The sequence below is a fragment of the Pleurodeles waltl genome, chromosome 3_1 (assembly GCF_031143425.1).
Source record: "Pleurodeles waltl isolate 20211129_DDA chromosome 3_1, aPleWal1.hap1.20221129, whole genome shotgun sequence".
NCBI lineage: Eukaryota > Metazoa > Chordata > Amphibia > Caudata > Salamandridae > Pleurodeles > Pleurodeles waltl.
Window position 1 is genome coordinate 312,366,294 of NC_090440.1, and position 13,631 is coordinate 312,379,924.

Consider the following 13,631-nt stretch of genomic DNA (forward strand, 5'->3'; position numbering starts at 1 on the left):
ATGGGATAGATGAGCAGCTGAGAGAAGACTGCAAAAGTATGGTTGACATCAACTTGAGTGTGGACAGTAATCCTATACGGCCAACCAACTATCTAATACCTGTTAACTCCTTCTGTGCTCATGTCCCGATAGGTAATCTGCAAACTTACTAACATTACAACCAAATTTTTTAACTTTATTTTAGAACAGTTTATTAAGGCAATCATGAAAAACAATAGCATCCCAGACTCTTGGAGGGGCAGTATACCTAGCTATAATAATGATAATTGGGCCCAGTCCGCACATTATGAATTATTGCCTTGTTGGATATTTCAGTAAAAATATTCATCAGATACCTTTAAGAAGCCTTAAGGAATTAGTAAAAAAAAATGCAGAAATTGTACCCAAATGTCAAATAGGATTTCTAATAGGTCACTTTACCACAGATGGCTGTTCACTTCTCAAACTCTTGGCTCGTAAATATATAAATAATAATAATAAAAAGAGTTATTCTTTCAGTGTCCCACACTAACCTCTCCACCACATTTGATTCAATAGATGGGAACATGCTATGGAAGAAGGATAGCTGAGGTAATACTTATAGTTGAACTGCATAATAAATTGTAGACTAGATTTCATCTCAGTCAATAAGAGTGACCCAGAATGGATGGAAAAAATTTGTACTGTGTCCACTGTTTTCCAACTACACAGTGGATGCTCCAGAAACCCTTAAACGAGCATGCTGTTTCCCACTGAAACTGGATCAACTGAATATTCACAGTCTATATTAGATTAATGCTAACAACTTGTTGAAAATAATTCCTATTGGGGTAGAATGTCCTTTGGGACAATTTGCTAAATAATGAAAAAATGATTACTTAAAAATCAATTACATGTAAACTGAAGTATCTCAAAGAGCTGGGTTAAGGTAGATTTTTAGCTGGAAACTTAAATATCACCAACTAGAATTTATAACTGGTTACAGATACTTGTGAGTGATCTTCTCTAACAACTAACAGGTCCAGCCAACTCACTGATACAGTGATGCTTGAGGCAAATTAGATTGCAAAATGTCCCACAAATCAGTTGAAATCTTTAAGAAATTTATGAGCCTGCTACTGTATGGCAGTGAAATCCTGTCCCTAAAGGATTTAAATAGAAACCTATCAATAAAAATATCCATCTTGAAAAGGTGGACTAGTCTGACAAACGATACACCAGGTTTTGCCCTAAGGTTTGAGCTGTGTTTAATCACATATTGTGTAAATATTATAAATCAGACTAAGTTACTGCCATAAGATAACATCCAGGAAGACACCCTATGTTACACAACTGGAAAATAATATGGAGAGGCAAAAAATCTGCCCTCGGCAAGTCCTTGAACAAAGAATCTTGGCAAGCATGTACTTACTGGAAACTAAAGACTAAGATAGTGGTAGCACCTGGGTATAGTAAACATGTAGATTGTGGCTAAAATGTTTCCATGAATTAGATCAGTAATGATGTCTGAGCAGCCCTAAATATGAGTTTTGTAATTGATTCAGGTCGTATTGGGAACCCACAACCGTACTTGTTAAACATTCATTCAAAAGAAATACAAAGAAGGGTGTTGAAACTAAGAATAGTAGAACTGCATCCACGAGGATAGTGGAACAGGAGATCAAAAAACCTATATTTTACTCTAAAGTACCCTTTATCAGTATACTGAGCTATCTCTGTTATGCTTTTTGCTTAGAAATAAGCAACACATGCATTGCTACTTGCAATTTTTAGAAGTCTACAAATACAAAGAATATGTAAACTGCTAAAATATGTGATGAAGTGTAAGAACATTGGTCTGTATTTTAAGGCGGAAATGTTTTTTTATTGTAGCTGTGGGAATGTAGAAAAAGGATTAATTTTTACTTTTGTGGACAAGGTTCATTTTTAAGGGTGAGAAACATATAATTTAAGAGTGAAATTTTTATGCTTTTTTATTTTATTTTTTAAAGAAAAGTTTGTGTGGTCTAAAAAGGAATGTTATCAAACAAATTAAATTTGGAACTTTAGGTATTACCCATTTGGAGATGTCCCTTCTCTTGTTGTACATAACTGTAATTTTTTTCTCCATACTATTGTGTGGATTGAAATTGCCCTCCAGAACCTTTCCTTTATATTTGTCACTTTCTTCTACTCAAATCCTTCCCTACTATTATTGACTGTTCTGAGGTGCATTGAAAGTTGGAACTAGACTGTCCTTTATAGCAAGAAATAATAGGATTTTGCAGTGTGAATCTTTACCGGATTCCCATGCTGTGCATTATTTTACCATCTAGTGGTTGGGTCTGAAATTCTCTCCTAGTAGTAGTAATCCTCCTCCTTCTCTCTCTCCTCTTTTTTTTTTTTTTTAAGTTGTTGGGCATTGACGGATCCACCATTTGGTTGTTCTTTATCCAGCCTCCTATGATGTCATATGCCCTCCCTGGAAGCTCCTCTTGTGGTTGCCATCTTCAGACTGTTTATTTTCCACCATTCTGGATGCAGAGCCAAAGGATCCCCAGGTCGTTGAAAAAAGGTGAAGTTAATTCGAAGTTTGTTGAGGAATTCTGGAAGAAAACACCAAAGACCGAACCATCGGAGGGATCACCAACAGCTTGTAAAGAATGCCCAGACAAGGGGCTTCCTGTTTCACGTGATGGAGAATACCCCTTCCAAATCTGCACCGAACTGAGGACTGCGAGGCTTGCGCTGGGTTTAAGTAAAACATGTTGAGGGCAAGCAGAAACAAAGTCAGGCGCACCTCACCATGCAAGGCCAGAACTAAGCACCATTCCTGAAAGAACTGGGTCTCAAGTGATGAGTATGACAATATTGCAAAAGGGGCAGAGGGAGAAATCTCTGATGTAGAGCTGAAAATCCTCTACATCGAACACCGAAAGTCGAGGGAGAAGACATCGCAGGTAACCCCGGAAAAACATATTGGGGAAACTGTGACTTCAAAGTAGAAAACACCGAAAGCTGCCTCGACATAAAGGAAATCGCCGACTGAAAGCAGGAAGACCTCGAAAGAGCCCCTCTGGTCCCAGTAAAAGGATACCGCAGGCGGTAGAACAGAAGAAAACACTAAGCTGTCGAGAGTCAATTGAAGTCGAGATGTTGAAAGAAACAGTGGAGTGGAAACACCAAAAAAGTCATCAACCAAAACACCATTGAAAGACACTTCAATGTCGAACAATCCTCCAGGCTTGAAAAGAAAAGGACGCATCTCGAGGCAGAGGTGGCAGCTCTCTTGCGAAAGGAAAATTATTTTGATGCCTCATTGCGGGAATTCTGAATCCCTCAAAAACCTTTAACACAGAAGGAACATCAAGAAAGAAGGTCAAAAAGTTAGAACCACCTTTAACTCCAGAATCTCAGGAAGAAGTAGAAGAACAGCAGTAATTCATCAAGGAAAAAGGGGCAGAGTGCATGGATGTGTTTCGAAATTGAGGAATCAGAAAATACTGAGACACAAAGGCAGGGTTTCAAGACAGACTCTTGTGAAGAGGCAGTAGACACATACCCCTCTAGACCATCACCTCCTGATAATATCACCATGTATGCTCAAATCATTAAAAAGGTTGCAGACAAATATGGCGTCTAACTCGAGAAAGAAAAATCACCATCCTGCTTCCTCTTGAAAGCTCTCCTACCTTCACAGTCAAGAAACCAGTTTTTTCCCATGCTTCCTAGCATTCTCAATCAGGGAAGAGAAGCATTCAAAGAACTAGCCACTTTCAGAGTAAAAACACCAGGGGCAGAAAAGCAGTATAAGCACTCCTCCAAACTAATATTAAAGGTGCAGTGCCGGCAGATCCCATTATTGCTTCCACAGCTAGAAAATGGCAAATATCCCAGCAACATCGGGACCACCCCCCAGATAAATAAAGTAAAACGATGGGCATGGTTGGCAGGAAGTTCGAAAGAAATGCAGCTAACCAATGGAGGATAGGAAATTCAAATGCTCTTCTGGATAGGAATGCTTACCAACAGTGTGAAGAAATGGTGTAATTGATGAAGCAGCTGCCCGAGCAGTATTGACAAAGAGCAGCATCCCTTGCAGAGGAAGGGAAGAATAAAGCTAATACCTGCCTCAAATCAGCACTGGATGCATCAGGCACGGCAAGCTGCCAAATGATGGTGGATACAGCCCTTAGGTGCATACTTGGCTTAAAATATAAGGATTCAAGCCAGAAGTTCAGGCTAACGTTAATGCACCATTTAATGGAGAGCAGTTTTTTGAAGTGTAGTGGATGAGACTCTTCAACAACTAAAGAAAGACAGTGACACTGCTAAGTCTATGGTCACCATAAAACACATGGGAAACCTAAGGAGAGCTACAAATATGAGCAGAAGTCCATGAGGGAGAGGAAGTTTCCAGGTGACAATATCTCATCAGGGGTTTCAAAGCTCACCCCAAACACAGTCATCTCAGCAATGGCAGTATCAACCTCAAGCATGCCAGCCCTTTTGGGGACAACCATGTGGAAGGGCTCAGCCACACAAAGGAGAACCAACTTCCTCCGCAAAGTGACTTTTCAGGCTTTAACGCCTCTCACATGCAACACCAGTGGGAGGGAGGATAACATTTTTCCTTCACAAATGGAGGAAGATAACGTCGGACAATTGGATTTTGAACATCGTATAATTTGGATATTGCATAGAATTAATTAAAAAATCCACCTGTAAGGGGACCAAAGAAGAGAACACATTCAGTAGAAGAAGCATCTTGTCTAATCAAGGCAGTGGAGTTATTAGGAAAAGAAGCAATAGAAAGAGTCCCCAAAAAAGTGATCAACATATTTTTTGATTCCGAAACGAGACAGAAGCGTATGGCCAATTCTGGGCCTATGGTTCATAAACAAATTTATAAAAACACAAAAATTCAAGATGACAACTCTACAAGAGGGCATTCCAGAATTTCAAATGGGATCCTACCAAGCAACAACAGATCTAGAGGATACATACTTGCACATTCCAATGAATCACAGGCACAAAAAATATTTATCGTTTGTTGTTACCAATTCAAGGTACTGGCGTTCGGCATAAAATTCACGCTGAAAGTTTTCACAGAATGCGTGGCAGCGGCAACAGCGTATCTTAGATTGCAGGGGATACATGTGTACCTGTACCAAGACGACTGGTTTATAAGAGCAAACTCTTAAAACAAAAAATGCAAAACAGATGTACAAAAAGTGGTATCTGCACTATACCATCCAGAATTTTCAATAAATGCAAGAAAATCCTCCACAAAACCAGAACAGGAAAATAAATTACTGGGAGAAAGAACCAACGCAGTAGAAGCAAAGGTTCATCCCTGCAAAAAGAGGATTGTTTCCATTCTGCAATAAGCACATGCGAGACTTCACATGAGACCAATCCAGGAATGGCTATAAACCCAATGGTCACAAGCCACAGGGAGGTGGAATGATCTAGTGCTTGTCACGCAGAAAATACAGGAAGAGATGGAATGGTGGAACAACACATTTAACAGGGGGAAGACTCCTCACAGAACCAACTCCAAAAGTGACCATCATTACAAACTCCTCACATATGGGTTGGGGGGGCACCTATGGGCTCTCTAAAGGTCAGAAGTGTTTGAAAGGAGTAACGGGCAGTACAACATATAAACATCATGGAACCAAAAACACTGTTGTACCCTTGAAAGCCTTTCAGAAACTGTTGTGGGGAAAGACCTTTCTGACCCAAACATACAATACGATAACAATGTTCTCTGTCAACAAACAGGGAGGAACGCAATCATTTGTTCTTTCATTACAAGCATAGGAAATCTGGAAGTGGGTACAGCAGCGAAAAATACAGTTAATGGTTTACCTCCTAGAAAAAGACAATGTTCAAGCGGGCAAATAAGCAGACAAGCGTCATCCTACTACGAGTGGGAAGTCAATCAAATTATACTCAAACAGATATTTGAATGGTTGGCAACACCAAAAGCAGACTTATTTGTAACACAAGCAAACACAAAATGCCTATGCTTCACATCCAGACACCCAGACCATCAGTCTCTGGGGAATGCTCTGTTAAGAAATTGCATAAAAGGACAGTGTTTCAAGAGGAATTATTTCTATGGATTTTTAAAAATCATATTAAGTGTTGGTCAACCTAAAGATCCAACTAGAACCACATCAGAAAGATTATATCAGGAACATTATCATACATGCATATAAATCCATACGTAGTGCACTGCATAAATAAGAAACCATTTACTTATAGTATTGTGACTATACAATAAATGCAAAGTCTTTTTTTGTTTGTTTGTCTGTGAGCTCCCAAAACAAAACAATCAATCACAATACATCACTGGCACATACTGTTCTGCATATACAAATCAAAAGAAGTGTAGAGTCCACCTATGCACCTTAGTCCACAAAGGTAAATGTGTTTTTCTTTCAAGTGTTACAACAATGGATTACTCCAACATATGTAGCTGTGATTGTAGTTAGAGAGGACCCATCGTCAACGTTTCGGTCTCTAACAGCCAAGAGGTCCACAAGACCACTATCGAGACTCCTTGTCAACAATGAGAAATAAAACCTATAATGCAATCCGTAACCTAATGAAGGGTTCAAAATACCCATATGTAATTGCTTAATTCCTAAATCACTGGGAACTGAGCAACATCTTGGCTCGAAGGCCCTCCTTCACTTCAATAAATCACCAGTATGAATTGGCATTTTGACTACCTAAGATTACCTAGTTCCATGGGGAAAATTGGTCAGCCCGTCTTTGAAACTGTTGAAACTTACGCTCCCCCCCATACCTCTGCTGCACAGAGTAATCAACATATGCAAATATGACAAGATGAAGCTGATAGTTACCAGCCCACAGTGGGCAAGACATACATGGCACTCAAGTACAGTTGGCACAGGGCAACATTCAGAAATTACCAAAGCGACAAGACCTGCTGTCAGTGCAAGGGGGAAGAGTGCTCCATCCCGAACCATAGTTGCTAAAGTTGGCAGCATGGCTTCTGAAGACATAGGTTGGTCCTTTAGACTTCCCAGAAAAAAATAATGGCAGTTCTAAGATAGAGAAGAAGGCCAGCATCTAGAAAATGTTATATCGCGAAATGGAAAAGATACTCAAGGTGGTGCCAAAAATGGGGCTTGTTACAGCAAAATACTATGTACCTTATACATCTCCTAGACTGCAAACTGACTTATACATCATTAAAAGTTAATCTAGCAACAATTATGGCATACGCAAGGGGGGATACATTGGAAGAAGCTTCTTTAGTTCACCCAACAAAAAACACTTCCTAGAAGGAGCAAGGAAAATAGCACCACCCAGACAAGTACCGTCACCTACATGGAACCTTAATCTTGTTTTAACACAACTCATGACAAATCCTTTTGAGCCTCTGCACAAAGCTTCATTAAAGATGCTTAAGCTGAAAACTGCTTTTCTGGTAGAAGTGACATCACTCCTCTGAATACCTACAGGTGCTTCCAATCCAAGAGCCATACCTGTAAATACACAAGGCTATAGTAGTCATGATGACAGACCCTCATTTCCTTTCAAAGGTCAGTTCTCAATTTCATATTAATCAAAGTATTTAACCTCTTAGCTGCTGGGCCTTTTCCCCCCCAGTGCTGAGCCTTTTTTTGGCTATTTGGGGTACTTTGCACTTAGGCCTTCATAACTTTTTGTCCACATAAGCTATCCACACCAAATTTGCGTCCTTTTTTCCAACATCCTAGGGATTTTAAAGGTACCCAGAGTCTCTGGGTTGCCCTGGAGGAGACCTAGAAATTAGCCAAAATACACATAAAATTTAGTTTTTATAAACAAAATGGGAAAAAAGGTCCGTCTCTAGCTCAGCAGGCACCTAGGGAAACCTAGCAAACCTGCACAGTTTTGAAAACTAGACACCTAGGGGAATCCAAGATGGGGTGACTTGTGGGGCTCTGATCAGGTTCTGTTACCCAGAATCCTTTGCAAACCTCAAAATGTGGCCTAAAAAACACTTTTTCCTCACATTTCGGTGACTGAAAGTTCTGGAATCTGAGAGGAGCCACAAATTTCCTTCCACCCAGCGTTCCCCCAAGTCTCCCGATAAAAATTATACCTCACTTGTAGGGGTAGGCCTAGTGCCCGCGACAGGAATAGATCACACAACGGTCAATGTTGGTACTTACATGAGGCAACTGTTGACCTTGGGGTGATCCATTCCTTACGCAGGCACTAGGTATAGGCACTCAAGTGGGGTAGTGTTTTTATCAGGACAGGTGAGGAATCACTGGGTGGTAGGAATTTTGTGGATCGCAGCATATTCCTGTAGTTTGTGTGACAGAAATGCAAGAAAAATTGAGTTTTTATTCAACATTTCAGCTTTGCAGGGTATTCTGGGTAAGAACACTTTGGGGAATCCACACAAGTCACACCTCTGTGAAATCCCCTGGATGTCTAGTTTCCAGAAATGTTTGGGTTTAGTATGTTTCCCTATATAGCCGCCGAACACAGGAACAAAAACACAGGTGCCTGCCTTACAACACCAGTTTGTTTTGTGATAGATCATTTTTATGTCTCCACAATACAATTTGGGCAGTGGAATTCGGGGCTGAACTAAATTGGGGAGCTCCCAAGAGAGAACCCTCTCTGTGATTGCCCCCGCATTTACCTGCTCTCTGGGTTGGGCTAACCCACTATTGCCCTGTTGCACAGACTGTGCTTGCGAAGGGACAACAGAACTGCCCTCATCACCTCCCTCACAATTTACTGGAAGGAGTTATCCAGTGGGACTCCTCCAACTGAAAAATCACTCCGAGTCTGCGCCATTGTCCTATCCCTCAGATGCTGTCTCAGTCTCTGATCCTATGTCAGAGCTGTCCTCTAAACCAGAGTGACGTCAGCAGCTGTCATCCATCAAGATGCCTTCTCTGCTATTGGCTAAACTGTTGCTCTAAAACACTAGCCTACATAGACAGTCACAGAATTGCCGGGGGGGGGGGGTTGGGGGAGGGTGTGTGTGTGTGTGTGTGTGTGTGTGTGTGTGTGTGTGTGTGTGTGTGTGTGTGTGTGTGTGTGTGTGTGTGTGTGTGTGTGTGTGTGTGTGTGTGTGTGTGTGTGTGTGTGTGTGTGTGTGTGTGTGTGTGTGTGTGTGTGTGTGTGTGTGTGTGTGTGTGTGTGTGTGTGTGTGTGTGTGTGTCAGTGTCAGTGTCAGTGTCAGTGTCAGTCATTATTGGTGCTCCCATGTCTTTCTCCTCGGATTCCCCCATTACCACCCAGCAAATGTGCTCTTCATCTCTCCATAGCCACCCGCACCAACATTTCATTCGTGTTATAGCGCAGGTAGTGGCTGACTTTACTAACGTACTCAGCTATTTACTTAAAATACAGATTTGCTCTTTGCAGTAGTCATATAAACCTTCTGCGCTTCTTTATGGCACTAAAACTGCCCCTAGGCAAAAGTCTGATCCTTTTGTAGCAGAAACATAATCACAAGACTTACTTGACTTTTTTATTGCTGCAACTGGTGGCAAATATATATATATATATATCACTTTTATATGTGAATCCATAAAATGATAAGGTTAACAGCATTAAGGGCCACATGTGCGAATATTTGGAATTGCGATTTCATGCGAATCGCAATTAGTGAATCGCAATTCCAAATGTAAGAAACTCCATTGTGTTTCTTTTGCGATTCCCAGTGGTTCACAAATAGACCTGCCTCATTAATATTTAACGAGGTAGGTCGCAATTTGCGACTCACCGGCAATCGCAAAATTCACAGACCACCATGTCTGTGATAGCTTTTAAATAAAGCTATCTTTTTTTAACTCAGCCCGTTTTCCTTATAGGAAAAAACGCTGCGTTTAAAAAAGAAAAAAATGAAACATTTCGGTTTCATTTTTTAAAAGTAGGCACTCTTACTCTTACTGCCTACTCTTAAAAAACACGTTTTCGCATGCTTTCACAAAGGGGAATGGGCCCTTTAGGGGTCCTTTGCGAATGGGTTAGCACCAGTTTGAAATTGGTGCTAACTGCTATTATTTTGCGACCACATTCATGGCCCCAAAACAATCATACATACCATTTAGATTCGGTATTAGGAAGGGCCCAAAATCCACAGCTACCTGCTTTGCAAAAAAGAGGTCAGTTTTGAATAGAAAAATGTGATACTACCATGGTGCATTTTGGGCCATTTCCTGTCGCAGGCACTAGGCCTACCATCACAAGTGAGGTACCATTTTTATCGGTAGACTTAGGGGATTGCTGGGTTGAAGGAAGTTTGTTGCTCCCTGCAGATTCCAGAACTTGCCATCATAGAACTGTGGGGAAAATATGTTTTGTTTTTTTAGTCAAAGTTTCAGGTTTGCTAGGGATTCTGGATAAAATAGCTTAGTGAGAGGCACGCAAGTTACCCCATCCTGTATTACCCCAGGTGTCTAGTTTTCAAATATATACAGGTATGCTAAGTTTCCCTATGTGCCAGCTGTGCTAGGGCCCAAAATCCACAGCTACCTACTTCGGACAAAATGAGTAATTTGTTAGTAGAAACATGTGATGTGCCCATGTTGCGTTTTGGGCCATTTCCTGTCACAGGCACTAGGCCTACCCACACAAGTGATGTACCATTTTTGTCTGAAGGCTTGTGGGAGCATAGAATAGTAGGAAATGTGTTATTTCTAATTTGATTTTGCTGGATTAGTACCTTCCAAATATTAGCCAGTGTGTAGGAAAGAAGATGTTTCAAAAGAATACCCTGAAAATCATATGCTCCTACAGGCACCCACTAATTAGGAGATTTGCAAATAACCACTGCTTTTGAGTTCCATATCTTGTGTCCTTTTAAGAAATACATATGTTATCCTTGATTTTTCACGCTACATATTTCACCATATTAATAGGCCTGTGCTCAGTACACAGTGAAAGAACTTTGTACAGTGCAGCTCAGTTGTTTGCTGTGAGTACATTGAGGTTCTTGGAGAACCAACAAACCCTATCTAGCCCCACAGTCAAAAGGGTCTAGTGAACATAATGGTACATTGCTTTTGTATATCGGCCAGCGTGACAAAAAGTTACAGATGAAAACATTGTCACAAAGGGCTGTTTTCTTCCAACTGTTTTTTTAAATATTTCTTTATTTCAACACTTAGTTTCTTTGAGAAAACCTTGAGGGATCCTTGCTGAATTCAGAATTCTGTCCACTTTTCAGAAATATATAGCTTGCCTGGATCACTCATGTGTTTTATACTGGTTTTCTCCACAAACTGGTAATATGCTGCAAGCACAAAAAGTAGGAAAAATGAGCTACCTCTTTGAAAATGCCAAAACTGTGATAAAAAAAAAAAAAAAAGGGGGGGGGTTGATCCCGCTGTGCATGTTCCTGAAAGGTGGATAGATGATAACTTTAGCACAGCAAACTGTTTGTTGATGCCATGTTTATGAAAAAGGCACCTATACCCAGACCCAGACCCCATTTTTTTTCTATTTTTCTTTTTTCCCCAAAAACTCAATATTTAGCTATGTTTTGGATATTTTCTCAGGCCTCTGCAGGGTAATCCACACATTCTAGGTACTTTTAGAATCCCCAAGATGTTTGGAAAAAGTACATAAATTTGTCTTGAATACGATATGTTGGCAAAAAGTTATGGAGGCCTAAGCACAAACTAGCCCAAATAGGCAAAAAGGGCTCTGGACGAGGAAGAAGCTAAAGGGTTAATCAACAAGTATTGATGGAGGCCCCTGAAGGGTCAACAAACGCCTTTTCTCTACTAGAGTTTAAATCACACTGTGGCTTTGCTGACAACATATACTGTGCTGCATTGCTGTTGCTAGCCTTGATTTAGGAATTTGGTTTGAATAGCACATTTAATAAGTAAGCAGTATATTTCAAATGTTAGGTATCAAACACCTGTTCGAGTTTATAATACAGTGCATATTGTCCCATATAGCATTTGGGCTCTTAAAGTGAAAACTGTTCGTCTCAAAGACTGTTTTTGCGCATGGACTTTCTGAAATGGCATTCTGACATGATTTAGAAATTTGTAGTAGATGAGGCACAGAGTTAATCTACAGAGCAGCTTTTTCTGTGAACCAGGATGTTTGCACACCATTCATCAGTAGATTCATTCACTGCAGGGAGACCTTTTCCACAGTTATGAAAGGATACAGAACCTTTGGAGCAGAGTTGAACACACACCAGTGAGCAGGATCATTTAGATCATCGCCAACAGTATTTAATACATGTTCATCCCCTGAACAATAACTATATGAAGTGGGGTTCAAGAATATGCCTAGGATAGGTGTTAAAAGCTTTTGAGTGCTGCTGTCTAGTATGTAACAATAACAAAAATGTCTCATTCTGTGAAGAACACTCTCACAATGGGTGATTCGGAAAAATAAAACAAGGCTAGAGTTTAACATATTTTCTTTAAGTATCTGGCCTCTAATCTTGTTACTTCTGGGATTCCAATGACCATGTTTCAAAATAAAGACTATAAAGGTTAGAATAGAAAGGTGTTGGGTGTGTTAATTAACTGAGTCTAGGAACAGCGAGATGTCTGCTGAGACTGCACATGAAAGGCTTGAAGATGACAAGTAGGCGAAATTGTCAAGAGCCGAAGGGCCGAGTTGCCTTGTAAAATAATAGATAATAGCACAGGAAAACAGAATATTGTTTAAAGTTAGACCAAAAAAGTGATTGTCCACTTGTCACACTGACCATCAAGCAATGACGTGTGAAAGGCCCTCACACCTCCTCTTCTGGCAAATGGACTACTGCAGTAGAAAATATTTTTAGATAGAATACAGTTGTGAAATGCAGTATCAACAAGCGCTTTCTCTCTTCATAATGGAAACGTGTGCTTTTAGTATCCCTGGTGTCAGGTGCCAAACAGCACTGTAATTGTTCTCAGTTTTTGGGCCCGAAAACGTTTTTTCACCAACAATGTCGCCAAACCTTTCAGCCTCTTAAGCAATTTTTTCTGACGTCTTCAAATTACAGGTTGGAACAATACAATGTACTGCAGACCCACTTCCACAGCAAATAAAGAATTGCTCTTGGAAATAATGATGCAGTGTATTGATGACCTTGGTGTTTCTGAACACCCATTGCACACTTATAACTGTGAGGATTCTTAAGCTTGTGCCTGTGATTACTTGTATGAGGGAGTAAGTGACTGTTGGTGCAGTCTTCTGTAATATATGAGCTGGCTCCAGTCAATTTGATCCCATGAGCGAAGCATGGATATCAATTAAAAAAAAGCAGTTTTTCCAGATATAACCATGTTATATAATTCAGTGATTGCGGACAGAATTATATTCAGTTCAGAGTTGGATCATGAGGCAGTCTTGAAGAAAGAGGTGTATTTAATATACACCTCACACAGAAGTCCAGTGAGAATGACTAGAGTTCTAGTACACCAGTGGACACAGTAGTACGTCGGCAACCTATAGCTGAATAGATCAGTCTTTATTCTTAATTCCATCTCCGGAAACAACATATTCAGCAGACTAAGTATAAATTCCAACACACTCCCTTCTCTTTAAACTAGCAGCATCTGTAAACACAAGCACACAATACCCACATAATACTTTATAGTCCGGATATCCGTCTAGGTTTAGTAATACGTTAAAAAAATACTTTTTGCCACCCATCTTCACCT

The 13,631-nt window shown here is 40.3% G+C and overlaps 1 protein-coding gene across 1 annotated transcript in view; it reads left to right on the forward strand.

Moving 5' to 3' along the window:
• ATOSA (atos homolog A) overlaps nt 1-13,631 on the forward strand; it is a 257,996-nt gene that overhangs the window by 33,162 nt on the left and 211,203 nt on the right. The window lies entirely within an intron of this gene.